Source organism: Ciconia boyciana, chromosome 5, assembly GCF_034638445.1.
Source record: "Ciconia boyciana chromosome 5, ASM3463844v1, whole genome shotgun sequence".
NCBI classification, from domain to species: Eukaryota; Metazoa; Chordata; class Aves; order Ciconiiformes; family Ciconiidae; genus Ciconia; species Ciconia boyciana.
The window spans coordinates 30,915,326-30,942,069 of record NC_132938.1 but is presented as its reverse complement, the minus strand read 5'-3'; the positions used below and the strand labels follow the sequence as shown (position 1 = coordinate 30,942,069).

The window sequence follows — 26,744 nt, the reverse complement described above, 5'->3', positions numbered from 1 at the left end:
CGGGGGGAGTGGGAAGCAGGAGTAGCTGTACTCAAAGTACCTGATTCTGAATATGTAAGTTTAGTAACTCCAGACTGATACTTCCAACCCCTGTTGACAAAGCACTGGTAGGCTTGCAATAATACCAGTGACACAGGCAAACTCATTGCTGTATATGTCCAATAAGATGAAGGAAAGGTGAAAAAAAATCATTTAGTAGTGACCTGAATATAGAGGGCACGTTTCAGTGGTGTTTTCTTTTTTTTTTTTTGTAAAAAGTTCTTGAAATGTTGTCATATTCAGCCTTAATTTTCTGCACAGATACAGTTAAAATACTCAAAAATACATAGAGAAAACTCCTCCTTCCTACTGCAGGCATATGAAAGATTGTCAGATTTCTGTTGTCATCTTTCTAACAACGATGCTGAATAGGTACCTGCTGCCCCAGGTGTGGCTAAATGAGCACAGGAGGATGTAAACTTGTTTTTTGGGAGCCCTCACAAGCTCCTGGAGTAGAAAAAGGGACCTCTTTGGGATGGGTGATGCAGAGCTTTTCTGCTTCTGTTGAGAAGAAAGCACTGTAAACATTTGATATGCAGATCTCTTACTTGATGATTATACAGAAGACATAGTTTTGGCCAAGAGCTAAGTCAAATCCTGTTGTGATCACTACAAAGCGTTGGGCAGGACCTGTATGAAAGTGGAATGAACTGGAGTTTATCTTTCAGAAAAACAAACAGAAATATCCCCTCAAAATCCAACAGTTCCATTGTCTTGCCCTTACATATCTGTTTGCTCTCAGTCCCCGAGAGAAACCTCTCTAATGCCATCAGGAACCCAACCCACCTCTAAGGTGAGTGAATACTTAGCCAAGGTGTGCAGAAAGGACTTGAGGAGAGAGAGAGAGGTAACAGGCATGTCTGTGGAAAAAGAAACTGTAATGTGGAGACTGCTGCTATCAGTAAAAACCTGCAATTCGAACTCTGCTGTCCTTTCAGAGGTTCGTTGGCTGTAAAGCGGAGCTGCAAATCTGACTTTCCATCTGGAGCGAGGATGCTGCTGTAGCATCCTTGGAGGATGCACATTGTGAGGGGAGACAGAAGCCTAAAGCATGAAATAATCAAAACTGGAAATTGAACCTGCAAAATACACAATTTCATGAAACATATAGCTAATTAAACAGCAACATCACAGCAGCTTATAATTTCAGCTTGAAGTCTGTTGCTAGTCACACTATTTGTCTTTTATATCCCTGACTACCCAAAAAACCTGTTGGCATCACAAATCACAAATCAGCATTATTCATCATAGTGCAGGTTCCCCCCCAGTCCTTTTAGCCTGGGTCATAATCAAGTTTTCTGCAGTAGGTTTTTTTTTTAAATATTAGGGATACAGGTGTCTTATTTGCTCATTGTTTCTTTACCATCCTCCTCAACAGAAGTGTTCCTTTTGTATTGCTTACAGTTCTGGTTTTACAGGAGATTATGTTCTCCCTTCCCCTCCCTCCCGGGGGTGTACTTGCTTGAGCTGCTGGTGTGACAGAGCACAGCTTTTCTATCTACAATGCTGAAGCTCGTGCAGATACAACCTTTGCTGTAAAACCAGTCCCACAGTATTTAGCGCAGTGTGCCATTTCCTCTTCTCAGGCCATGATATGAATGTGGCCTTTCATATGTTACAACTGGAAACATTTGGGAGTTTCAATAGGATAAATTTTATGAAGTTACGTGTCCCTTGCAGGTGGCACTGCTGTAGCACAGGGAACTTACTCTTTCCATTTCCCCTCACTTCTTCTAATCCATGTGTGAAGGCCAGGCAAGGTTGTTCTCTGGCATAATCTTGAACATTAAGAAAGATGCCTGATTAATGCATATGCACACGCAGCACTCCGCAGAGATGTGCGTGGTTGACATTAAGGCTGCTGTCAGTAATGAGCTTTCTGGACGACAGGATGCTCAGCCATGCTCAGAAGCACAGCACAGGCCACGCCCAGGGACATCCCTGTGCCATTCAGCCCTAGGACAGGCATGAGAATGAAGTCCGCCTTGCTTTCTGTCCTGACAGTTTTTTATGGAAGCTGAGCAAAATATCACTCATGACTGTGAACGTTTTGCTTGCTAGTGCACTTGTTTTGGCAACTGGGAAGACACCCACATATGCCTGCTCCCATCATAGATAGCATCCAAGGAGTGCAGGCAGATATATGATAATGGACTACATGAGGATGCTGGAACAGAGGACATAGCCTCTGCGGGGTAACTCTTGCAACCTCATGCAGGTGCCTAAATCTAGTCATCTAGTGCTAGCTGACATGTCCCAGAATATCTGAGACATCCACACAGAGCTTGCAGCAATGACACAGGAACTTCAGGAAGTCCATGTCATGCTGAAGGCCCGGCGTCTCCAATGCTCGAGTGTCTGAAAGGGCACGAGAAACCCAGCAGCTGAGTTGTACCCCTAAGCTGGGAGGCGACAATGAAAATACGATTCAGTCCTAGGCAAGTTGTCTTCCGTAGATAATCAGTGTTTGTCAATGGGAACACAATTCAGCCTGAATCAGGCTTTATTTCAGGATTTTTGGTTGCCTCTCTGACTTCTGCTGTGGAAAGAAACATCTCTGTTATGTAGTTATGAGAGCCATCAGCTACGAGGCAATATTTGAGCCCACTTAGCAGGCCATGTAGACTACCTTAATGCCTCACTAACAGTGCAAATGTTGCAAACGGAGGCTTCCTGCAACACAGTGTTTTGAAATAATAACAATAAGGGGATTTGTCTTGCTGATTTGCAGAAGGACTGTGTTTCCAGCTAGTTTAAAGGCTGTGGCTCGTCTTGTCCCCTCAGCAACGGCTGTTTGGTTTCTGCTGGGGAAGATGGATGGTCCTGGTTCTCCCTTGGTCAGGTCAAGACCTGAGCAAACACGCAGAGTCCATAGCCTCTTTCAGGTGGTTCCTCGCCTATGGATCAACACCATTGCCCACAGCCTCTCCTGTTTTCTGTTTCTCATCCCCGTCCCCCTCCCTGTCTCCATAAATATGACAAGCGGCGTTGCGTTATTCAAACTCTTCTGCCACAGTGGAAACAGCTGTAGCCTGAATGCTCCTGCAGGAATGTCACTTGGGGGGATCGCTCCTCATTTTATGAGAAACCTCTCTTTCAAGCCCTCAGAGGGGCCAGAGAGGGAGGGAATGCTGGGTTTGACACTACTTCTGTGTTGTTTTTCAGGGATTTTGCAGAAGAATGTTGTGTCTGATTTTGTGGATTGTCAAAATGAAGCCAGATGGCAGTGGATTAAGTGTAATGCTGCTTTGTTGTTCTTGGGTTCCCGACTGCGCTTCCCCTTGAGCAAGGCAGCCCTCCCCGCGCAGCAGCCCCAGCCCCATGTGCCCCCGGCCACCGAGCGCCCCTTCCCATGGGCTCCCAAAAGTGCTGCCCTGGAGCGAGGGAGAGGGGAAGCTTTATTTTGGTGAGGACTGCTAATTAGAAACTGCTTACTTGACATTTTTCATGCCTAGATTATTCCCCAAAAGCCTGTTTGCTGCGCTCTCCATCCGACAAAATACAGGTATTTTGCAATTGTAGTAATCGGTTTGCTTGCTGAAGTGAAGTTGCTAGGTAAGCGGCTGAACCAGTGAAGCCTGGTTTCTTACAGATTTGTGTCTGGTAGCTGGATTTCCTGATGTTTAGAAAGGTGTGAGTTCAATTGAAGTGTTTCCCATGAGGCATTCAAGTATTTCAAGCCTTTTGTTGATTCTTCAGTGTCTAATGAGGGATGTATTTATGCCTCAACCTTCCTCTCTGTGTGAATGCTTAATGGGCTTTCTTTCCTCTACCACTCTGCCTTATTTTCTTTATACGTATGGGCATATAATATCTTTGAGATCGTTATCCTTTGTCAACGTGAGGGTACTGGAAATAGCCACTGGGCTCTGAAGATAGAGATGGAGGCAGGCAGGCAGGCACAAAGAAAGGTGTGATTGCTTCAACTTGTTTCCCTAGGTAATTGGGTTAAGGATAAATTATTAATTAGGGAGAAGGTGAATTTAAAGTTGTGATGCTGAGTATTTTCTAGTTTCTTAATTAAAAGTAGACAGGCAGACAAATTTTCTCTTAAAAGGATCGTTCTTCTCTATACCCTCTCCCATAGGCACAAACACCTTTTTTTTCCCAGGGTAGCTTTTGATAGTTTGGGTTACAGAGCGCTGTCCTGTCACTCACCCAGAGCCTTGCGAGGGCTGCTCAAGCTCTGCTCCTTGTGCTCAGCACCTACAGACCAGTGTAATTCCACCCAGTTTATGAAAACACCAGCAAAAGATGCTGTACTTTTTTCCTTTCAGACTGCAGCATCATTTCAACCATAAGCTTAATACTTTCCATTTAACTTACTCCTCCGTGATCTTCTTTTGTTGCAATTTCAGTTTAAACCAGCAAATTTTATTTTGTAAAATATCTACATTTCTTCATGGAGACCAGCAAAGGTCTGTTCCAAGTTTGTCATAAAGTCCTTGGGCCTGGAAAGCATTCTGACAAAAACCTGCTGCCTTGATAATTGAGGAGCAACCACAAGCCAAGCCACTGTTGCTGCTTTGTTGTGCTCTGTCCTGTTCTTCCCTAAGATAGCTTCTCAGCTGCTCAGAAGTTTGTTTGAAAGTCAGCTGTACTTCACAACTGTTCAGAGCTTTTTAGCCTTCTTCAGCAAGTCACAATCCTCTATCTTTGTTGAGAGTCAGCCTTTCCAGCATGTCATGCCCAAAGCCCCATGCAGATCCGTGTAACGTTGAGTAGTTCTGGATTTCCTTGTGCAGAGCTGATCTCCTGATCTCAGCTGCTTAGCTTGCAAATTCTTTGATGTGCAGACTGTCTGCGTGGTTTGCACAGCACAGTCTACCCTGACAGTGTTTAGCAAAAGAAATCGGGGGAGGAGAGGGCTGCAATTAGGGTAATGTTTACTTTTATATTACATGTTGTTATAGTGTAGAATATAGATAGCCTTAAGCTAGTCACCGTCTCCAAAACATAATAAGTCATAACAATTTTATAGTGACCAGCTATTACCAAGATGCTCAGAAAGACTAGGGTTTCCTAATCTTCAGTTCAGTGACTTTAGAGATAAATTTTTCCTGATTCTTGGGGAGATACCCTGGTGATGTAAAGGAAATTTTTCAAAGAATTTGAGTCCTAGTACTCAGCTTGTAACCTCTGCATTTCACCTTCTGTCTTGGTGGTCCAGCGGGGGCAGCTCTAACATCAATTCTGAGTGTACTTTCATCTTCCTTGTGCTATACTGCACAGTCCAGAAGGTATAAATTAGACATATTCAAGTATACCACTAATGTGCTTAGTCTATTTTAAGCAGAAAATTAATTAATGATATATTTTCTTTTAAGCAGAAGTAAGTCTGGATGAGCTTTTGTTTTTGTTTATTCTCAGAAGTATTTTTCATTTATAGTGTGAGCTTCTCCCCCTCAAATTCTTCTCCTGTTTTTCTTTACTGTATCCTGTTGTAATATTCCCTTTGGAAGGTCTTTTAGAGAGTATTTTTTTACGGATTCTAAAAACTTCCTTCCTGGCATTTGCATTCTCTCTTCAGATGTCAAAATCAAAGATAATGGTCCATTGCTGGTGTTTTGGGAAGGGAGGGGTAGGCAAGGGAGTTTGCAGTCCCTGCACACTCGGCAAGTCAACCTACTTTACGTGCGGTGTGAGGGACTTAGTGTGTACCAACAGTAGTTCACTGTTAGCCAGTACAAGGAGGAGACATTGAAATTCAAAGCAAGCATTTTGAAAATTGTCAGTATTTTCTGATCCATTTCCCCACTTACAAAGCAAACAGATCCCCCAAGGAACTTTGTGAACATGGCGCAAATCTAAATACGAATGGCGATTTTGTCCGCGGGGCATGAATATAGACTTGTTCTGTCAGCAGCAGGGATACGTGTCAGCGATGCTCTGAACAACTGCTGAAGCCTGAAGCCTTTGACAGATAATAGCAACCCTATTCATATACACTTAGGAAGTACCTCGTATAGTGTAAGCTCTTAGCACCAGTTCCCCAGCAAAGCAGCAAGAGGGAAGGTTGGTAGCATGAAGCATGGGTATGTCAACATTGAACCTGGGGAGACTTGGGTTCAACTCCTGCCGTCATGTCATATACAGAAATAGCTTGGTGGCTTTGCTGTCCCAGATCTGGAATGTTTCAGCATACGTGGTCTAAAAAGAGGCCTAAAACCACAACAGCAAGATGTTCTTATGTCGATGTTATCGACTGAGATTCAAGCAGCGGAGCTGTGGTGGAAGTGCTTTTCAAAAAGCTTCTGCATCATATGCCTGGGTCAGGCATTCGTTTTTACCTTTTTAGCAGTTAAAGATATTCGATACAGATTATCCAGGTATAATTATGCTAGAAAAAGCACTTAAAATATTTGCTGAAGACATTATCAGGCACTGAAAGCTGAGTTTAAGGTTTTGCAATGTCAAATAAGTCTTATCTTCTCTAGTTTGATTAAGAGCTTTTTGTGGTTTTGTTGCAGGCTGTAGTACACCGAAAGGGGAAGTGCACTACGACGCTGACCCAATAATATGAGATTTGTAAGTCAGCTAGATGGACATTCTTAATTTCTTTTAATCAATTTCAATGGAGTTGCTACTTCTAAGGCATTTCATAGTACAATGCATAAAAATGTTTTCTCCAGGAGCTCATTTGAAATGATACTTAAGCATTCACATTGTGGACTGCAGACAAAATCAATAATAATAATAATAATCTTTCCATTAGAAACTGTTCAAATTTCTTTCAACTTTTTGTTGAATTTTATATGTATGTATGCATTATGTATATTATACAGTTATACATCCATTTGTTATGGTTTTTGAAAACATGCAAGTTCTGAATTTTCCAGTGTGGAAAGCAAATATAGTTAAAGAAACAGATTCACAAGCATCAAATCTAAAGAGTCCTGTTTTGCTGTAGATTCATGACTGCTGTGAGCTCTGAGAGGAGATTTTCCTGCTGTTTGGACATTTCAGAATTCTTTCCCATGCTAGGAATGGGAGCTGTGCATTTTAGTAAGACATCCTCAGTGAGGGTCTTCTCCTGGTGAAAATGCTATCAGTCTTTCATGTCCATCTGCTTACCTGCTTTCACCAAACTTGTTTAATTGCTGTTAAAGCCCTTCTCATCTGTCAGAAGTGCTTGAAATTGTTCCCTGAATCCAAAAGTCATGGTGGGTTCTGGGAGACTGACAGGTACACAAGCACAGTTACATGAGCTGCTGGAAACTTTAAATGCGTTTTCTGTGTTACAGAGCGTTTTCTGTGTTACAGAAGCCCATGAAAGGCCAGGGCTTGTGCTACGTGGGGAGGGTCAGCAAACCAGCTGCTCTTCTAGCCACTGTTTTTCGACTTTTGGGTTTGACAGTGGAGCACTTAAGGATAACGTAGCACTTATTCATTTGAGTTTAGGTTCCATCTCTGAGCTAAATGTCTTCTCACTATCTCCCAGTTTGCAATGGGCATTGCTAACGAGGTTCTCTGTGTGTATGTGTAACATGTTATACACTTAATTTGCCTGTATGTAAATAAGTTTGTGTGTCCTTACAACTTTTGTTTCTGATGTGATCTATACTCTACGCATTGCACTCTCCCTTGGATAAATGAATTAGCAATTTAAGCAATTGGCATGTAAAAGGACTTGTGCTTAGACTGGTGCTTAACTCAGTAAAACAAAGAGAGGTTATTTGCAAGTTGTGCACTATCCCCTGTTTGCTGAGCTTGCTGAGTCAGCAACACTCTGTGCCTCAATCTCCAAGCAATAACATGTTCAGGCTGAAGGGGCTGGGCGGCTCAGGAACCAGTGTATTGAAAACATCTCACCTTCTTCAAACGAAGTGACCTCTTCCTACGTGCTCTGTCCCACCAGCTGATACCTTTTGTGGGGTTTTTTTTGTGGATATACTAGAACTTACAGTGAGTGTGACCAAAGGAACGCTCACATACCTGAAAGCACATCATTTTTCCGGTTGTAGCAATTAGTCTAATAAAAGATACAACCTTTCCACACAAGGAGAAGATCCCTTACCTCTCTGAGATAAGAGCAGAGGCCCCATAGCATCCTGACTTGAATTTACATCTTCGCAAGTTCCTATGGTACGCATGGAAGTAACCATATTTCATAAAGCAGGCCCTGGTTTTCTTTAGCGAGATTGCACAGGGTTTAAACACTTTAAGGGACAATCCAGTGTTCTGTGCAGGCAGTGGGGGCTGAGTGAAACCTGCTTCCCCAAAGAGTTTTGTCCTCTTACGAAAAGGCAGGTACCGGGGCAGTGAGCAGGCACGTCTGAGATGGCCGTAGGCACTGGCACGGCCCCTGCCTGTTCCCAGCAAGGCTCTGCAGAGCTTCGTCGTTTGTGCTGTGTGAAAACAAGCGGCTACAAGTGGGTAACTGTCAGACAAGTGCAGATGCTAATGCATTTCTTCCTCGTGTGTGAAACACATCTGTGTCTCTTCAGAGAGTTTCCATGACTGGCTCAGGCCAGTGCCGAGTCCTGTGACTGCAAGGTATCGCAAGAATTGACTGCAAGGTATCGCAGCAGACTGCGATTCACTGGTAAGTCGTGCCTGGGTGACCTAAGTGGAGTACTTGCACTGATATTAAAAATTGCATTTGTTGAATTATATTGCAAACCCACCTGCAAAAACAGGATGCTCTGACACGGTAAGAACGATGCTGAATGTGATTATTTAAATAGTGCCGCAGATACAGTATCCCAGCCAGCCTGGGTCAGCATCCCACGGGTCAGCACAAAATAAGTCTGTTGGTTTTGGACTGACTACGTACGACGGAGCGAAACTGTGTACTGGCTTGTAATATATGCAGTACTAAATGACAGAGAGATTGAAAAGGTGTGGCGGGGGACAAAAAATCTTGACTATTAGGAACTGCTACAACTGTATTTAAAGTAACAACACGCAGAAGGGGGTTGAGAAAGTAAATGTGGTTCAAATTTGCCACGTCAGGAACAGATTAAATCAGTGTGGTAGGGGATCCAAAGAGAAATGCATTTGGAAATGCTTATATGCTGAAGCTGGGAGTCTGGGTAAGAGGAACTGGAATTTCTCAATAATCAAGATAAATTCAACTTAATTGGCTCATCAAGTTTCAGTGCTAGAGGGACCAGTATGTCAGAATATTGTATAAGCTGTTTAAGCAGGCTAAGAGAGATAAAAGAAATGGCGTGTGAGGAATGACTTTGTGTATGACCCAGTGACTTATATCTGCCTAACGTAGAACTAAGAAGTGCAGGATCTTAAATGCAGTGCAATATGCTGATTACCAAAGCCCAGGAGCAAGCAGGGGTGGGCAGAGGTGATATTATAAGTCACTGATCTGAACCTGAAGACAGGATGAGCTACTAGGGCATGTAGGAAGAGAACTGTGTAATTATGGGGAACTTTATTTTGGAGACTTGCTGAAGATTTCATTTAGCTACCTGTGAAACATCACCAGAGTGGCGTTAAATACTGGATGATAGTTCTACAAAACAAATGTTGTCAAACCTGGCATGGAAGAATTCTGCTTTTGGGCAGCCTGATAATAGATAAAAATTAATTTATCTACTAGACTGGAAATCAGGGGTTATCTCAGGAAGCAGTAATCACGACCTGATTGCATTCAAGATAGTTGGAGAGAAAACAGTCCCAAACAGTAATATTTATACATGCTGTTTTGAAAAGGCCAATTTTCCAAAGCCAAGGACAGCCCTTACTAATATTGACTGGGAAGAGAAATGTATGAATGAAAACTGCAAGTTTTTCAAGAAGAGTTTGCTAACCAGGCAAAACATTGTTAAGACAGCATGTGCGGCAAAAGAAGACAGAAAGTAGAAATGTGCTTACACATGTGTACACACATGTTTAAATAGGTATAAATTTGTCCATGCATATCTGTATATGGGGCTATGTATGTATACCTATAGACACATATGTGGGCATGAATATGCACAGTACGTCCATATTTAAATAAACTGTGTGGCTGTATATTGGAAAAAAGGGCTAGAGAAAGGAAGATAAATATCAGTTGATATTTATATGTTATGAAGTATGGAAATTACTCGCAAAGGCTAAAACAAAATCTACCCTTGGCAAGCAAATGGTGTTCTGAAGGAGTTTTTAATTTAGGTAAGGAAAAAATGTAGCAATGGTGTAGGCCTAGCAAGGGTTGAAGGTACTAAAACTGTTAATAAGAAATGCATAGATGGCTGAAATGCTCAGAAAATATTTCTGGTTTATGTTTGGAAAGAAACAAGATGATGTACATATATCACGTGAGGATGACGAATTCTTTTCCAGCCCATCTGTAATCAAGAGAATGTTAGACAACACCTACTTTGGGAAAACAGCTTTAAAGTAGACGACCCTGTATAACCTGCAACTATGCATCCTAAAAATTTAAAAAAAAAAATTGCCTGAGAAATTGTCTGGCCCACTGATGTGAACTTTTAATAAATTTGGGGATATTGGAGAAATTTGCCAAGACTGAAAGCATACTCATTTTTTGCCAAAGTCCTAACAGCACAAACGCAATAATTCTGGTAACGGCAGGCAGCTAGCCTGACCTCACTTCCAGTAAAATAATAGAGAAGCTGAAATGGGAATTCAAATAATAAAGAACAGCAATATTATTAATGGTAACCAATTATGTTTTCATTGAACATAGGTCTTGTCAGGTAAGCTTGGCTTGCTTTTTTATCTAAGATTGCCTGCTTGGTCAATAGAGTGACTATATCAGCATAATAGGCCCTGAAAGTGTTCAGCTCGATATCCTAACATAATCTGATCAAAAATGAAGCATTCTACATTGTTGTGTAAGCACATGTCAAGTGGCTAAGAACTGGTATATCAAAAGCAGTTGATGCAGAATCACACCAAAAAGGATATTTCTAGTGAGATTCTAGTGCCAGATCAGGACTCAGCCCACTTCTGCCAATGCTCACTTCTTGGTCTTGCAGGAAGAATATTGGATCAATCACTGGTCATGCATGGTGCTACAGAAAAGGGAATCTGAATTGCCTAAAAAGTGGAGTTCAGACCAAACAAACAGTGCTTTAATATCATCAAATGCAAAATTATCAACCTGGAAACAGGGAACATGTAGCCTATCTACAGAAATGGAGAAGACAGCTTAGGAAAAAGTAGAGACTTTGGAAAGACTTTGGAGATCTTAATAGACAACCTCAGAACGTAGTCCTAGCCCAATGGCAGGCCAAAATGTCTAGTGTGATCCTTGAGTACACACGTGGAAGGGAGTCAAGTCAGAGCAAGGGTCTGATTTTGTCTGTGTTTGCAGTATGTATGCCTATGGGGAGAATCCTGTGGAGTAACATCAATCACATCACAGTCAGCACTTTAAAAGGTGATTTAAAAATTGGAGAGAATGCAGGGAATAGCAAAAATCCTACCTAACGGCTAGGTCATATACCTGCTAGTTGGAGCACAGTCTTTTTGGTTCACATGAAAAATATAGCATAAGTGTAATGCAGGTAGTGGTACAAGATGCAGATACCAGCTTGTGAAGGGCTCTTTCAGGCAGCTAGGAAATGCATAACATAGACTGATGAACATAACCTGAAGCAGTGTCATCAAATTAGTAATAAATTATCCATGTGTTTTTACAAGTATGAAGAATTAATTCCCAGAACAAGCTACCAAAGAGACTGGTGGACTCCCCACCTTTTGGCTCTTCAAACCAGGATGGGACGCTTTTCTAGAAAGATTCCTGATGGGGCTAAACCCAGGCAGTGGGGTCCATAAAGGGCACAGAGCAGGGGACGTGGCAGCCTGTGACATGCAAGAAGTCAGGCAAGATGACCTCCTTCTCTTTTCTAATCTTGAACTCTATGAACTGCTCTCCGGATATAAATCTGGATGTGAAAGTTAACTCAAGGATGGACTACGCATGCTATGTATTTGTACATGCTTTTAGTGGAGACATTTTTACCCCACCTTAAACAATTCCCTTTACTGTGTATAACAAAGTATGGGAGAATTAGGGAGACGCTCTTTATGCCAGAGATTTCCTTGGTAATTAGGAGCAAGTCACTTAATTTCTGTGCCTTGGTTTGCCCACTTCTAGAGAGTGAACCCAGCTTTCCTCAGTCCCTCCCTCCACTCTGGAGACACCTCTGGGAGGTACTACGCAAAGGTATTCTTCCAAAAGGGCACAGGTAATCCGAAAACTGGGGTAGGGCACAGGAATGACGTTTCTAAAGGATCAGAGAGCTTCCATCCCGCAGAATGTATTCACATTACCTTGGTCAGCAATCCACCCGTACTGTGAACCTTGACGAGATAAATATAATTGTCCTGGGACTGGTTATGTAATGAGCTTGCTTTGCAATTTAACTAATGAGTGTGCTGAGAGCCCAGATTAATCTTTCAACTTCAACAATTTCTCCCAAGGGAAAACATATATAGCCTGGCTATCTGTAATATTATTCTCTCCCAACAGCCAGAGTGATTTGGCCACTTGGATGTTTGTTACGTACAGCTCATGTGTTCACAGATTTTTTTTTGGAGGAGGTGGGATGACTCCGAGCTTCGCTTGAGATTGCACAGCTGGGTCTGCGGGCATTCCCAGCCAGAGCCCTTCCTGACAGATGCCATGCGAGCTCTTTGGTGGGATGATTTTAGTTGCTGGTATGGCATAAGTTGCTATTTGGGTTTTTTCCCAGTAGGGCCATATTTAATTCTATGCTCTCTCAGCCCATGAAAGCTGTCCATTTCAGAAAAGAGTAGTTGTAAGTCTGGTACTATTATTGGTTCGTTAATTGAGGACAAGACATTAGTTTAATCCCATGGTTTTAGTTTCTTCATTATGCTCCTGTTCTCCTTCTCAGGAGTCTTCTAGAAAATGCAAAGGTACAGGATACAGAAGATACAGTAAATTTTTATGACAAATGAAACGACTTCCCAGAGTAACACACTTTGTAAGATCCTTGCCATTCGTAAATTGCATAAGCAGGTCAACTTTGGAAGTCAACACCCTATTTAAACTGTCCCACTGTACAGAATTGCTAGTTTAACATTGGTGATTAATGACTGCAGAGTCCATAGTCTCATTTCCAAGCAGCCTGTCAGTGGCACTCAGTAGTCCCCAGAGAGTCCGTAGTACAAGTGCTTGGCAATCTTTCCTTTTATGTTTTGTGATCCAATTCAGATTGCTGATTTTCCAGAAAGAGGAAACAAGGAGAGGGAACTGACATGAAAACACTGGCCTTCATTCTGGAGTTGTTTCTAAACCTGATTTTCCCCCCCCTAGAATTTGTTCCTATTCTCCGGTATGCCTCTACAAGCCGAGGTATATATTTGGTGCAATCCCATGTGAGAACATTGAATGAAATGCCCATGCCAGATGTGGATGTGGTCTGCCATCATGGAGGTCAGGAGAGACAGTTTCATCCCGGGGACCCCATGTCCTCCTAGCTGGTCTGTCCCCACCGCCCTGCGCCGTGACCCACAGCTCTTGATGCTCCTTCCCTGGCTCCCCCTTCTCGCTGCTCCTCCGCCAAGGCAGAGTGCCAGCCAGGGCCACCCACCCTCCACCTCCTGCTCTCCATCCTACCCTCCATCCACAGGAGTCAGGGACAAGGGTATATTTTACCACTGTGGGGACATCACAGAAATACTCAACAGCGCTGGAGATTCCTTGTGTACTTGAAAGGGACAGCATCGCTCAGCCCTCTGCCAGGTCTGTGTGGACAGGAATGTAACATGCACCAGAGAGAGGTATTTTATTTCCTTTTTTGCAAGCAGTCTGCTGGCTGGCCTGGGCCAGGGGCTGCAAGAGAGGGGTCAGCAGCAGGCAATGAGCTGACCTGCCCCCTGCCTCATCTTCTCCGGCTTCACGGGGCTTCACAGGAGGCTGCACGGGCCTCTGTGTTTGCAGGACATGGTGATCTTTTCAGCCCAACACAGATGGCATCCATTACAATATTATCACCTAACATTTGATTATTACAATTTCTCCTAATTTGACTTGACTAATCTAACTTAGCTCACACAGCATGTACTGCCAAAGGTTGCAATATGTGCTGAAATCATTCAGCTGAAGTAAATAAATGAGTACGTCTAATACAATAGAGTTTACAGCATGTTGTCCTGGAAATAATTTCAGCAGTAGTGAAGTATGGAATATCTGCAACTGGAATGGTCTGTCCTTATACCCATATTTGCATAGGTTGAGGCAAACTGTGCAAATTTGTTTTAAAATTAAACAGAGGTAAATATGTAACTTTTTTTGCCTCCAATGTATGAAGCTATACCAAGGAATTAGAAGTTTATCAAACAGGTGTCATTGCACCAGTCAGATCTATGAGATGCTGCTGTCATTTCGATTCAAAAGACTGAACTGTAGTAGGAAAATACTCTCACCTTTTTGTGCTGTTGATGAAGAAAATGTCCCAGAGCCTTTAGCCAGCTGCAGGCAAAGGAGGGAATCTGTAAATAATGCATTACACAGGCTACAGTTCAGAGGAGATCCTTCTATATTCCTCCCCAGCAAATGAAAGACAGGTTCAGCCCAGGATCTTCCATCAGCAGGTTCAGCTCACCAGCTCTTTGGTTCAGAGCCAATAAATAACTCACCTTCTGGGGAAATAATTTGCCTGGTATGTGTAAGAAAGTATTAATGCCATATTCCAGAGTGAAGAGTTTGGACAGGAATGAGTGCCCAAGAGGGCTGTTTGGGTGAGCAGGAGAGTGGAGAGCCTTTCTTCTGAGCAGAGACTTAGAGAGTTTGAGTGGGAACGAAAATAGGAAAACATGTCATGAGATGGAAAGACTATTTAAGCAATCCAGCAACATTAGCGTGAGAACAAATGAGTTTGAACTGGCCCTTAGTCTGGAAACTTAGAAAAGCCTCCCGGCAGTGGGAGGGGGTGAAAACTTGGCTAGTTTCTAAAATGGAAATTAAGTCTGTAACTGAGAGTGTCTGATGTGGTCACCTGTGACAGCAGGGCTCTGGGCTTTCTGATCTAGGGCGATCAGCCTTGGAGAGACCTCCCATGCGATGAAGGATTTAAACACACGCTTTGCGCTGTGGGGATGTATTTGCTAATGTTTAAGCTTCTGTAGCTTAAGCATGTTTTTAAAAGTACATTGCATATGCATAGCTCAATTTTGCAGACGGCTGACGCATGAGGCTTGCATATCTGGCCTTGTGACTGCTGTGGACATCTGGTCCTGTGTGGGCTGTGTCTCTCCGTATTGCACCCATCCCGGGGGAAGAGCAGCAGCACTTCAGCGCGTCGCAGTGCCCCAGCTCCAGCACGGCACTGCTGGCACACACCTGGGTTTTGGGCAACCGTGCACCGAGCACCGGCAGGCTGGCTTGGCGGGGCCCCATCCCAGGCTTCCTCGAGCAACTCGGAGCAGAGATGCTGTGCTGTCAGGGCAGGAAAGGCAAATACTACTGCAAACAAGCATCCATCAGGCTAAGGGCGTGACTGTCACACTTGCTGGTAGGACTCGACAGGTCCCTTGATAATTTCTTGAAATAAATATTTAACAAGGGATTTTATAATCACAAGTAGCAAGTATGCTTTTAAAATGTTTGAAGGGAAACAAACTTGCATAAGAATGAATCAGAGGCCAAGACCTGGTAGCCATAGATGTTTATATCAGAGGCTGGGGATTTTCTTCCACCTGTTTTCATCCTATACTGCAGTTGCTTGCTTCAAGTCCATCTCCGAAGCTGCCTTGCTTCCTGGATAACACTTCCTTCCTTAGGAGCAAATGCTTGTGACGGCTGAAGCCATTGCATTTATTAGTGATTCATGTAGTTGGAAGATCAGGGTTTCTTTTCCTCCATTGAAAAATTTTTTTTTTTTTTAAATCTTTTTTGCTGCCGCTGCTTTTGTAATTAACATTCACACTCAGCCGTTGCATTACAGTGCAGCAGTGCAACACTTTATCTGCAGTACAACATCTTACCCCTTTCTTGGGTACTTTTTAAACTGAAAATTACTGGATAAGAGGGTTTAAAGCAGTGTTTATTTTGCGATGTTCAGAAAATTAGCAGAGCTTGTATTTTCAGCCAGCTGATTCTGGAGTTTACAAATTGCTCTTACATGGTTCCAGTTTTCACCACCAACTTCAAGTGTGCAGGAACAAGGTGAAGATCCAGCTTCCAAAGCATGGACTCAAGGATAGGGCTTGCAGGCCTTCCTTTTCCAGGGGGAAAGCCAACATGAATCTTTCGTCTTGAAGCAATTTTTAAGATGGTCCACTTGACTTTATTAAATTTGAACCACGTTGATTGCAAGGCTGAAAGAAGAAAAGAAATGCAAGGAAGAGCCAAACTGAAAATGAACTTTGATATATGCCGGAAAGAAAAGTAAAAGCTTCAAATTACACTGTTGTCTGAGCAGCCTGCACACACTTATCTGCCTGCGGGAGAAGTGACCGGGAGGGTATGGTTTTCTAAACCTTAAATTGCTCAGGTTTATGCAATTCAGCTTTTCTTTGTACTTTCTGTCATGCCATAGGCTTCCCCATCTGACACGGCCACCGGCCGCTCCCTGCCTGCGGAGACGGGGCTGAAGGCTGAGTGCGGTGCCCCTGCCCGGCAGCGCCTGCCCGCGCCTGGCGACTTTACCCCTGCAGGACTCCGCCAGCAGTGGATGAGAGACACAGTAAAGCCAGGCACGTGAGTTTAAAGTCTTGTATGGTTTTTGTGCTGTTCCCGCTTTTACCCTTCAGTTGGGCACGAGTTGTTCCAGAGGAGCAAAGGTGGAAGGAAATGCTCCGGCAAACAAACTAGCCCCGGTTTGTGGCAGGAGGGAGTGTGTCCGAACCTCAGCCTGCACGCTCAGGAGTGATAAATATTTACTGTGTCTGTCATTAGTGATTCAGTCTCCCCATAATCTAATGCAGGGATTATTTTCATAATCTCACGGAGAAGGCCATATAATGTACCTGTAGGTTGCTGCATTTCTTGGTAGCCAGTGTTAAAATACTACTTACGTACACACTACATGGTAGTATGCAAAAGTGCCACGCTTAGTTCATCACCTTTTTGTTAGCTAGATGTGTTTGATTTTCTGCCTTCCTTTTGCTAAGAAGGTCTATTTCTTCAGTAAAGTGGGTTAAAATCCAACTGATTATCTGTGGAGAGCTGCCATTTGTACTGCAGCTGCTATAGCCCATCGTTTCATTAATCCTCTGGAAACCCACTTCTTCCCCTCCCCCAGGTTAAAACCCACAAAGTCTCGCTGCAGCCGTAGGAGGTAAATGGAGGCTACATTCGCCCCGGCTGTATCTTGCAGCTTGATTTTATGCATAGAAGTGCAGCTGAGGTGAGGAGAGAAAGAGAACCTGGTTTAGTTTTTACCTTTAGCTCATGTTTTCCTCCACTTACTTAAACTTATACTCAGTTCTTAAATCGTCTTGTAATTCAGTACAAATATATGCAATGGTTGCAAACCTGTGAATATGTAAGAATACACCTAACTTCTTATAAGTTTGATTTCTACCGCTAAGCCTGATTATTCATGTGAGAACATGTATATGCACAGACGTGCCAACATAGAACCCAGGACTGCGGTGAGGATACGTGGACATCCTCAGACACTGAAGTATATACTTAAAGTATTCGGTAGACAAGAGGTCCAAGCACATAAATCAGCAGGACCCATTCAAATGTTTAAAGCTAAGAATATTTTGGGGTGTTTTTAATGACTAGGGATGGACTGCTTGCATCAAGCTCTCAGCCGCTTTGACATCTACCAAGGAAAAACATAAAAACCATGAAAGGTGTGCATATTAGGCTTGTATTTCGTGCTTTCCGCCAGTGCCTGATGACTAGGAAAGGGTTCCTCCAACACCAGGAAAAGCAAGAATACCTTAGGTGACTGTACTGGGCACGGCACAAGACACTTGTTTTCCCACAGTCTCCTGTAGAAACAGAGCTCCTTGTTCATCCCACCCTCCAAAGAACATTTCATTTGCTCATTCAGGTTCATGCAGAACAATATCAAGGCAGCTCCACCACTTTATTGAAACAGCACTGTCTATTATCTGCTGTTGTTGGAAAAGCACAAATGCTGATCTGTAAATAAAAGCCAGGATTCACTGTCAGGCATTTGGAAAGCTGCTGCCTTGCGAGGAGTTGTATCCTCAGTACTCCCATCCACTTTCCTGAGACTGAAAATTCCTCTTAAGGAAGTAATGTTACTAATTTGCTATTTTATATTCTTCCACCCCAAACCTCAGGGCCTATGTATATTTTCCAAAAATATAAATTGAATCAATCTGGGAAAGCTTCTCTCTTTGCTATCTTTTTCTTGCCACCTGAAAATATTCTTTCTCCTGCTGCTAATTTCTCTTACTTGTTCGTGGTCCTGTACAAGTATCTTCCCCTTCGCTCACATGCGTTCTGCTTTTTGGAAGGCTGTTCCGAGCCCATGTGTTTGAGCATTAACCGCATCAGGGCTTCATTGTAGCACAGGGTTGGAAAGAGGAATGTTCCTGGCTCTGGGTTGTGATCGTCTATCAGAAGAGACAATTGAATTGTCTTTTGGAAGAAGTTTGAAGGCGCTGGCGTTCTTCCCCCAACATAGCTTTTCTTTTGCAAAACGTGAATAAATCTTGCACGCAGGATGAGATGAGAGATTAGCTTCATTTCACTGCAAACCAGGAAATCAAGCAGCATTGTTTCCAGCAGGAAGGTAAATTAGTAAAGGCTTTCAAATGCAGAGAGTCTCTTCCAGGCTGGCTGCTGGAGGGAAGCAGCCCGGTATTTCTGGAGCTGTCAGTCCTGTCTGCGCAGCTGGGTGTGCTGCCTGCCCTGCCTGGCTTCTCTCACTGCAGGGGCTGACAGAGGCCTGCAGCTGATTTTGAGGGACCCTGTGGCCAGAGCCTTTTGGGGAGCTAACGGGGCCCCTCTCTGGTTAAAATGGCCAGACGCTGGTATCATGCCAGGCTGCCTGACTTGGCACTTGTTTGCAGTGCACATCCAGTTCTTCCACTGGAATTTTTTGGTCCTAGAAAGTGGGATGCGCAAAGATGCAGTTGATCTCCCCAGGCTTTCCCCAAAGGCTCAAGCTGAATCTGTAAAAAAGATCATTACCTGAATCACGTGATTTGAGAGGACTCAACACGGAAGCAGAAACTTTCACCTTCGGTAAATGTTCAGGGAATGGCTAGGCGGCAGCTGCGGTCACGTACAACTGCCTCTGACTGCATGCTGTTGCCATCCCTCTGAGTAAACATCAATTACTCCTTTACAAGGAAATCAAGGAGCTAAACAACCTGAAACTTCCTACCTGTCTAGCAGCTCCTGGCAACCCTCTCCTTGGTCCTCCAGTTTTGCTTTAATACACCTGCAACATTCTTACTAAAACAAAGAGCCTTCATAAAATGGTGGTTTCCACGTGCCAGTAATTTCTTATTAAGGGATGACAGCTACTTCTCTGTCTGGATTGATGCATCTTTTTGGAAAATGGCGTGTCTGAAAGCAGGTAAATTTTGCTCTGATTTTGGATATAATTCTAGTCCACCTTTTGCTTGTCTTTTCCCTAGTGTTTTGCTTTCCATGCCTACAGCTACATGGTATAGATACTGTTGAGATGCTGATGTTAAAAAATATGGGTGATGCTGTTATTTTATTCGCTGTTCTCCTTCAAAGCTGAGTTTTGTTCGTAGCTCTTTGTACTATATATTTAACAGTATCAGTTCACACAGGATTTTGGAAGTAGAACTCAGTGCTAGAAAGTATCTTGTAGCATAGCTTTGGGTTTTCATAGTTTTAGTCCGAGTCATCATCTAATCATACTACTGCTATTTAAAAGAATATCACAGTTTAGATCCAGTCAAAAAGGATCTGAGGCACTGAAATAGCTATGATTTGTAGGAGGAATTTCAAAGAATTTAAAAATCCCCTTGCCTGCCTGGATGCAGCAGATCACATCTGACCATGTGGAAGGACGCAGGAAGCAGGACAGTTTGAGCACGTAATTCCTAATTGGTTTCTCATCACGGGATTAAGCAGCACACAATTGGTCTCCACACCCACAGAACCGGTTCTGGAAGCAGATATTAATTCAGCCACAGGCTTAACTATCTTTCCCAGGCTGGTGTCACTTGCATGTCCTGGCTGACAAAACCTTAGTAAGCCTCTTCATTGTAAGGAGAATGTTACAAGGCCATCAGCAACACATGCATGTTAATTAGCGACGGACTTTATCGGGGAGTTCCCACAAAGCCCCAACTAAAGCAGTGATGAATCAAGTCCAGTGAGTAGTACCATACTCAGGGATGCTGTTTCCCAGCACTGAGCAGATGAGGGCAGAAGCAGGCTCTAGAGGATGTGTTTTGGTAGCTGAGGGCTTGGTCACTATAATAAACAAAATTTATTTGCTGAGGCATTTGTTGGACAGGTATCTTAGTCATTATCCTGCTACAGAAAGGTGCCCTGGATCGGAAACTATTGCACAGCCTTAGCTAGAGAGCTGCTTCCACTCCTGCTTGAATACTTTGTGTTTCCCCAGTCCTTTCCATTTGGAAGATGGTTATAAGCTCTAGCGCACAGCTCACTCCCAAATGAGCAATAGGGACTATCAGCAGCTATAAATGGACACTGTCAGCACTGCTTCATAAGAGAGATAACTGAGTGAAAGACAGTATGCTGTTTGTTCAAGACCCAAAAAGTAACCAGTGTTAGCACCAGAAAACTGATAGTCAGACCACAGTACCTGTGCTGCTGGGTTCAGCCTCTTCAGCATGCAATGTTTCCCTCTTTCAAACAGTGCATTTTTCTTAAACATGAAATTCAGCACTCGGCATTGCAAGATGCCTGTAAGCTCATCCAAACTTCTTTCCCTTGCCCCGTGAAATTTCTGTTTCCAGCTGCATATTGTGTGTCTGCTCATTATTTAGGAGGCTGCCTCTGGGCCGTACCACTTTCCTAAGCTGTTGAAATTTACTTGTTGACAACCCTGCCTGGGCTTCTGCCCTCCTTTTTCCAGGTTCCTGAATGCGACTGGGCCCCGGCAGCTTCACCCTGGGACTGGGTGGCAGGGAATGCTTTCAGACTGCATTATTTTAAAGAGCAGAGTGTCACTGTTTCATGCAGTTCTTCAAAAGAGACAGTTTTTCTGGTTAGAATTTGTTTGTTCAGTCATTTTTTTGTGGATTCAAGTGGCAGGAGAAGGAAATAGTAAGATACAGATATAATTTAAGTTATAGACATTTACAGACCTATAACTTAAATTATGGATTATATATATAATCTTTAATAATAATAATTATATAAAAGTTATAGTACTGGAGTTAGGTGCAACATAAGTAGAATTGAGATACAGATGATTAAATCCTTCCTCCATTGAATTTGCTTAATTTTGCCATTGAGGGCAATGGGCCAGAGGTTTTACCTAAAGCGTTTGCTTCTGTTGCTTAGACTAGTCCCACTGGGGAGCCAGCTGCTGCAGGTTGCTGCTGCCCCTCCCCTTGGGACCATGTTCATGAAGCAGAGGATGCCGTCCGAGAAGTCAAGGGTTCGTGAGGGCTTTCCCTCAGGTCAGGTCTGAGAGCATCTCCGTGGCCACATTGCTGCACAAGGACTCTTGTGATGGAGGCTGGGCATCCGCATCGCGGGAGCCCGGCCCTGCGGTGTGGGAGCAGCCAGCGGCCCCTTTCCTTGCTCACCTAACCACGCTGCGGGCTGCTCCTAAAAAAGGTCCCCACAGGGTGTTGTGAGAAGTCATTAAGTAGTTTGTCAAGCATTAAGAGACTCCTGGATCAGAGGAACAGTTCTAAAGGCACAGTGTAATTAAAGCACGGCTTACTTCATTACGTGTTATTAGCCAGGTTATCCATCACATGTTCTGCACTTTGTAGTTATTAAATGTTATCCCATGGTCACATGTGAGAAGGTGGTCTGAGGGCAGCAGGCACCATGGCCATGGGAGGCAGGGTATGGCCATGGGAGGCAGGGTGAGGTGTAAGGCTTCCATATCCTCCGGGGCAGAAGTCCTCCACGCTGCTTTCTGCCCCTGCCCTTTCGTTCCTCTTCAGCAGCTCGTCCCGCCCCTGGCGCTGGGAGGGCAGAGCTAGCATCGCCCACCTTCCCTGCTGACCCGCTTGGGGCCCTCGGAGAGGATTGTGAAGAGAGATTAAGACTTATTGTGAAGCTGCGTTAAGTTAAGATTTTCACATTCCCATGCATTTCGCTTTGCGTGTGGCGTTGTTATTTTCAAGTTAAGTAGGGCAGGCCCTCACGGATGTCACGTGAGACCTCCGGGTTGCTCGTGCAGATGCTGTAGCTCTTGCGGCGGTTTTGTGTTGCATTGTGTTTGTCTGTGCGGAGCGAGCATCTGACGGGGGACGTACAGGTGCTCTCGGGATGCGTCTGTGCTGGCCGAGCCACTCGCACGTCACGGAGCTGCGAGTGAGCTGGGCAGGTTCTCCTTCATCCTTACCAACATAAATGTCATCCTGCAAAACCACAATGGAGTTGGCACCACAAAAGAGATAAAAGCTACTTAAAAGCATTTTAGAGGGTGCTGAGGGTGGGGGGCTGTTTTGGGGAAAAGGTTCTTGGTCCCACAGATTGGGAAGTCAACGAGATTACTTACCTGCTGTCTGAAGATGCAGAATCTTCAAAGCGTGGTGAGCAAAACATTTTAGTTGGGACAAGCAAGTCTCCTCTTAGACTAAATGGGCACCACTGGCAACCAGGGTGCCACCATCCAGCCGTGTCTTCCATCATCCCCAAGCATGACCAACCCCTTTTCCCTGCTCCCCAGTACCCGCTAGCCCCTCACCCTTGCATACTGGCAGCAGCTTGCAGTCACAGTGAGGGTCTTTTTTCCCCTGATGGACCAGGGCCACAGGGAGTTTTACTGTGCTCTTTCAGCTAGGCCAGCTCGAGAGTAGCTGAACAATGCATGGTGGAGGAAGAGGTATCTTGCCCTTCTCAAAGGTGCTGGGTACATTTGGCCTTGGGATCGTAGTAGAAAGTGCATCCACCCATTAGGAAGCCAGAAAGCAAGGGGCATGCCTAGGGAGAAACCTTTCTGTTCAGGTAGGTACCTCTGTTGAGGGTATGGGCTGTCTCAGTGCCTGTGCTGCTCTATGTGGTAAGGCATGGAAGCTGGAAGTGGGGAAGGGAAGGAGAACAAGCTTTTTGGATTACATATCGAGGTTCAGTGGGCAGAAGAATTAGTGAACACTATTTCCCTGTGGCTTTGTCTAATATGGTGTAGCTCCAACATTAGTTTTTCTTGAGGGCTGGCTATGCGTAGTTCCTTTTTCCTGCCTGTCTTCATTGATATCCAGTGTGGTCTGGGTTCACGCTGCAGCCTTGCTTTTTGTGGGAACATTAATTTTTTTTCTCTCTCCTACCCAGTCACCTATTCTCATGGTAATTGTGATAATTTAATGTATATGGAGGCTTCTGACATTCTGTCAAAGTGGGCTGAAATTGAAAAATGGATCCAAAAGGTACTGGGGAGAAAAAGAGAAGGGATGAACAGAGAGATCCACAGAGAGAGGGAGAACAAGTGCAGATCTGCCTTATTTCTTTAGGAAACAGGGTAGAAGCAGCATCATGGAGTTAATATCAGGAAGCAAATTCATGCTCAAGGTGCAGAGCATTTTATTTTATTTTATTTATTTTAAAGCAAATGCATTTTATTCCAAGTTTTGCACTTTACGCTGTAGCAGCAAGGTTTTTGTGTAATGTCTCACTGTTGCAATGTACCCAGTGTGGGTCTGTGTATGCCTGGGGGCTAGGCTGTCTGGGTTGAGGAACACCTGGCTGGAGCACCCCATAGCTCCCTGCTGGCACGCAGGCCCACATTTCCTTGCTCTGAAACACGGGAGGAGGGTGGGCAGACACACGTCCCCCATCTCAGAGACACACCAGACACACCTGGAGCAAGGACCAGGAATGCAGTCCCTCACACCGTTTGTATGGACTGTTGTACCTATTCCTAGCTACCAGCATCTTGAAAGGCAGCTGGGGCACAGGGTTATCCAGCCACACAAATACAGTTTTGTGATTTGGTCAAATGGCTGAAAGCAAGCTTGTGGTATTTGAGAGGTTGCCAGTCCTGCCAAAGTCAGCCGGAGCAATCAGCCAAATTGGAGCGGTAACGCACCTTTGGTTACATAACTAGCAAGGCAATTTTACAATTTAGTATGTGAAATGCCGATGGCATTTATTATGTCAATTAGGATGAGTACATGTTTAGGAAGCACTTTAGGAGTCAATCATAATTGCTCACATAGTCTGGCTTCGGCCACATGATTGACTTCCTTTGAGCAGGTAGACCGTGTGCCTTTGAGAAGCAGTTACCCACAGCCTGCCCATTTTGCTACACCTCGTCTTTGCACTTGGAGTCTGAGCTCGTACTTCTGGCATAAGCTGTTGGTCCAAGTCTGGGTTTACTGAACTTCGAAAAAAGCAAGAAACAGAAATTATTACCTCAACCAACATAGTGTTTGGCAACTAGAGGCATGCCAGCAACAAGTCTTCTCAGAAATACTACCTTCTGCTAAGGTGAGTTCATTCACAGGACACGTTCCTCCTAGTGTGGGTAGGTTAACCTGTGGATACGTACTGTCTTATTCATTCAAATCTTGTCCAGCTGTTCCTAATATTCTCAAATTACTTCTGGGCTGAATTTTTTCATTTTAACATGCTGAGTAAAGTTTTGTATCCATGAAATCATCAGAAAGAGCAATTCAGGTTTGCGTGGGCGTGCGAGAGAGAGAGAGACAGACGAAAAAGCAGAATATATTTCCATACATTCCTAACAGGCGTTTCAGATAAATAATTCCACAACAAAAAACTTTTTCCAACATTGGTTTATTCTGTAAATTCCAGCACGAGCCACAGAGAAAACCATTTTTTCCCCAAATAATCTGGTTCTGGTTTTTGAAGTTATTGTGCGTGCAGGCACAGTATGACATTTCTGTTAGGTTTCACAGCTTGAGCTTACAACTTAAAAAGTCAGGGTTATTCACCTACTGTACTGTTGGATTTTTCTATTCAGTTGGAAATGCCTTTCATCACTAAAGGCTCTGCAAAGTGCTTTGATTGTTATAAGCTGTGAGAAGGACTTTTTGACTAATAATAACTTTGAAAAAACATCTGTCTTAAAGCTGGGGCCAGACAGAGGAGAGGTTTTGGAGCTCCTGTTTGTTGTCTCAGAGACATTCTGTACTGATGTGCTGAACTTTTAAACACAATTATTTTCCTCTAAGAGCCAGCTCTAACAGTCTTTCCTATAATCTTAAAAGTCAAGCTGAATTATTACGTGCTAAATCGATAACTCTCAGATCCCCAACTCTTCTCCAGCTACTGACTTTTTACCTGGAGGCATGCATCTCACCTCTGCCCATAACAAATCTATGTTGGAGATGGTCTACTACTGATCACACCTCAGGCAGAAAGAAAATGTTGTGACTTTTCTGTAGGTAGAACAGATTTAAAAATAAGGGGGGAGGGGGAGAAAAGAGAGAGAAAGATACACATAGGAGGAACGCTGGTCCTAAGATGTGATGATAAGGTTTTAGGCACCTTAGTGTTTTATAGCCTTCCTTTGAACAAAGTTTCAAATCTAGGCAGACTGACTCGCCCCTTTGGCCTTAAGTGCAGCTGTGCCAAGGTTGGTGCAAATTATTATATGATATTTTTTAGCTAGATCTTTGGAATGTGAATCACTGTCTTTTTGCATAGAAAATACTGTATAATAGGTATTACTGGAGTATGGGTCACTCTATAATGTTTTCCACAACTGTTGTCTAGTATTGTGAAACAAAGAGGCTGCCCAATGGCCTCCAAAGTAAGTACTACCTTGAACAGTAAAGTCAGTGTAATCTATAAAATACTTCAGTCGAGAGAAAGCAGTTAGTGGTACAAAACACAGTAACGGGAAAGCTGGGAGGCCTGCTACCAGGAAAGACAGTTTGATGAAAGATAATAAATTAAAACAGTGTTAAAATTTCTCTAACTAATGACAAATAGTTTTGTATAAGCATTCAACCTGATGCCTCATTATAAAACCCTGAATATGAAAGAGGTGGAGTGATTTTGTAACCTGGATTCTCACAGGAGTAGTAAGGGCTATGCTCTCCTAAGTATCATCAGAGCTAATCCTGCATAACCTGAGGGGTTTGAGCTTTTGCTAGAGGGTGAAGGAGGACCTCTGCTCCCTCCTGGCTGTGATCCACTCTTCTCCCCGGTGTGGGTGAGCCACTAGATGGGGACAATGCCCACATCTCCTGACCTGCCCAAGGCTAGCCACTGGCAGCTGGGCTGAGGCTTCATTAAAGAGTTAATTCTGTGACTGTGAAAGGTGCCAAGTCTCCTAGCAATTTTACGTGGGTACTTTTTAACATTAACAAGCAAGATGGCAGTCTCCAGGCTGTCAGCAAAACAAGCTGAGTATCAAGAAAGGCAGGTGTTTGTTGCAGCATGCTCACAGCTAGTGTGGTGAAAGGAGGGACAGGTAAAAGCATCTCTGGAAGAATAATGAGCTTCTAACTTTACTTAGCAGCTGGCAATGCTGCTGTCACGGAGCGGTTTCCTTCCATGCCTGCAGACCAGCCCCTTTGGCCATACAGTGCCATGCTGAACCGCATTAAAGGATGGCCGTGACTCTTTTAGAGGTGTGCATTCATTGGAGGTAACAGCCCATGCAGGGGCTGGGGGAAGAATGCAGCATGACTTTGTTACCACAGTCCAGCTAAGAAGAGCACGACAG

General features: G+C 43.8%; 1 protein-coding gene across 1 annotated transcript in view; it reads left to right on the top strand.

Annotated features, from left to right (window-relative positions):
* The window catches only part of LNX1 (ligand of numb-protein X 1), a 138,619-nt gene that overhangs the window by 36,797 nt on the left and 75,078 nt on the right, over nucleotides 1-26,744 (top strand). The gene's annotated exons all lie outside the window — the stretch shown is intronic.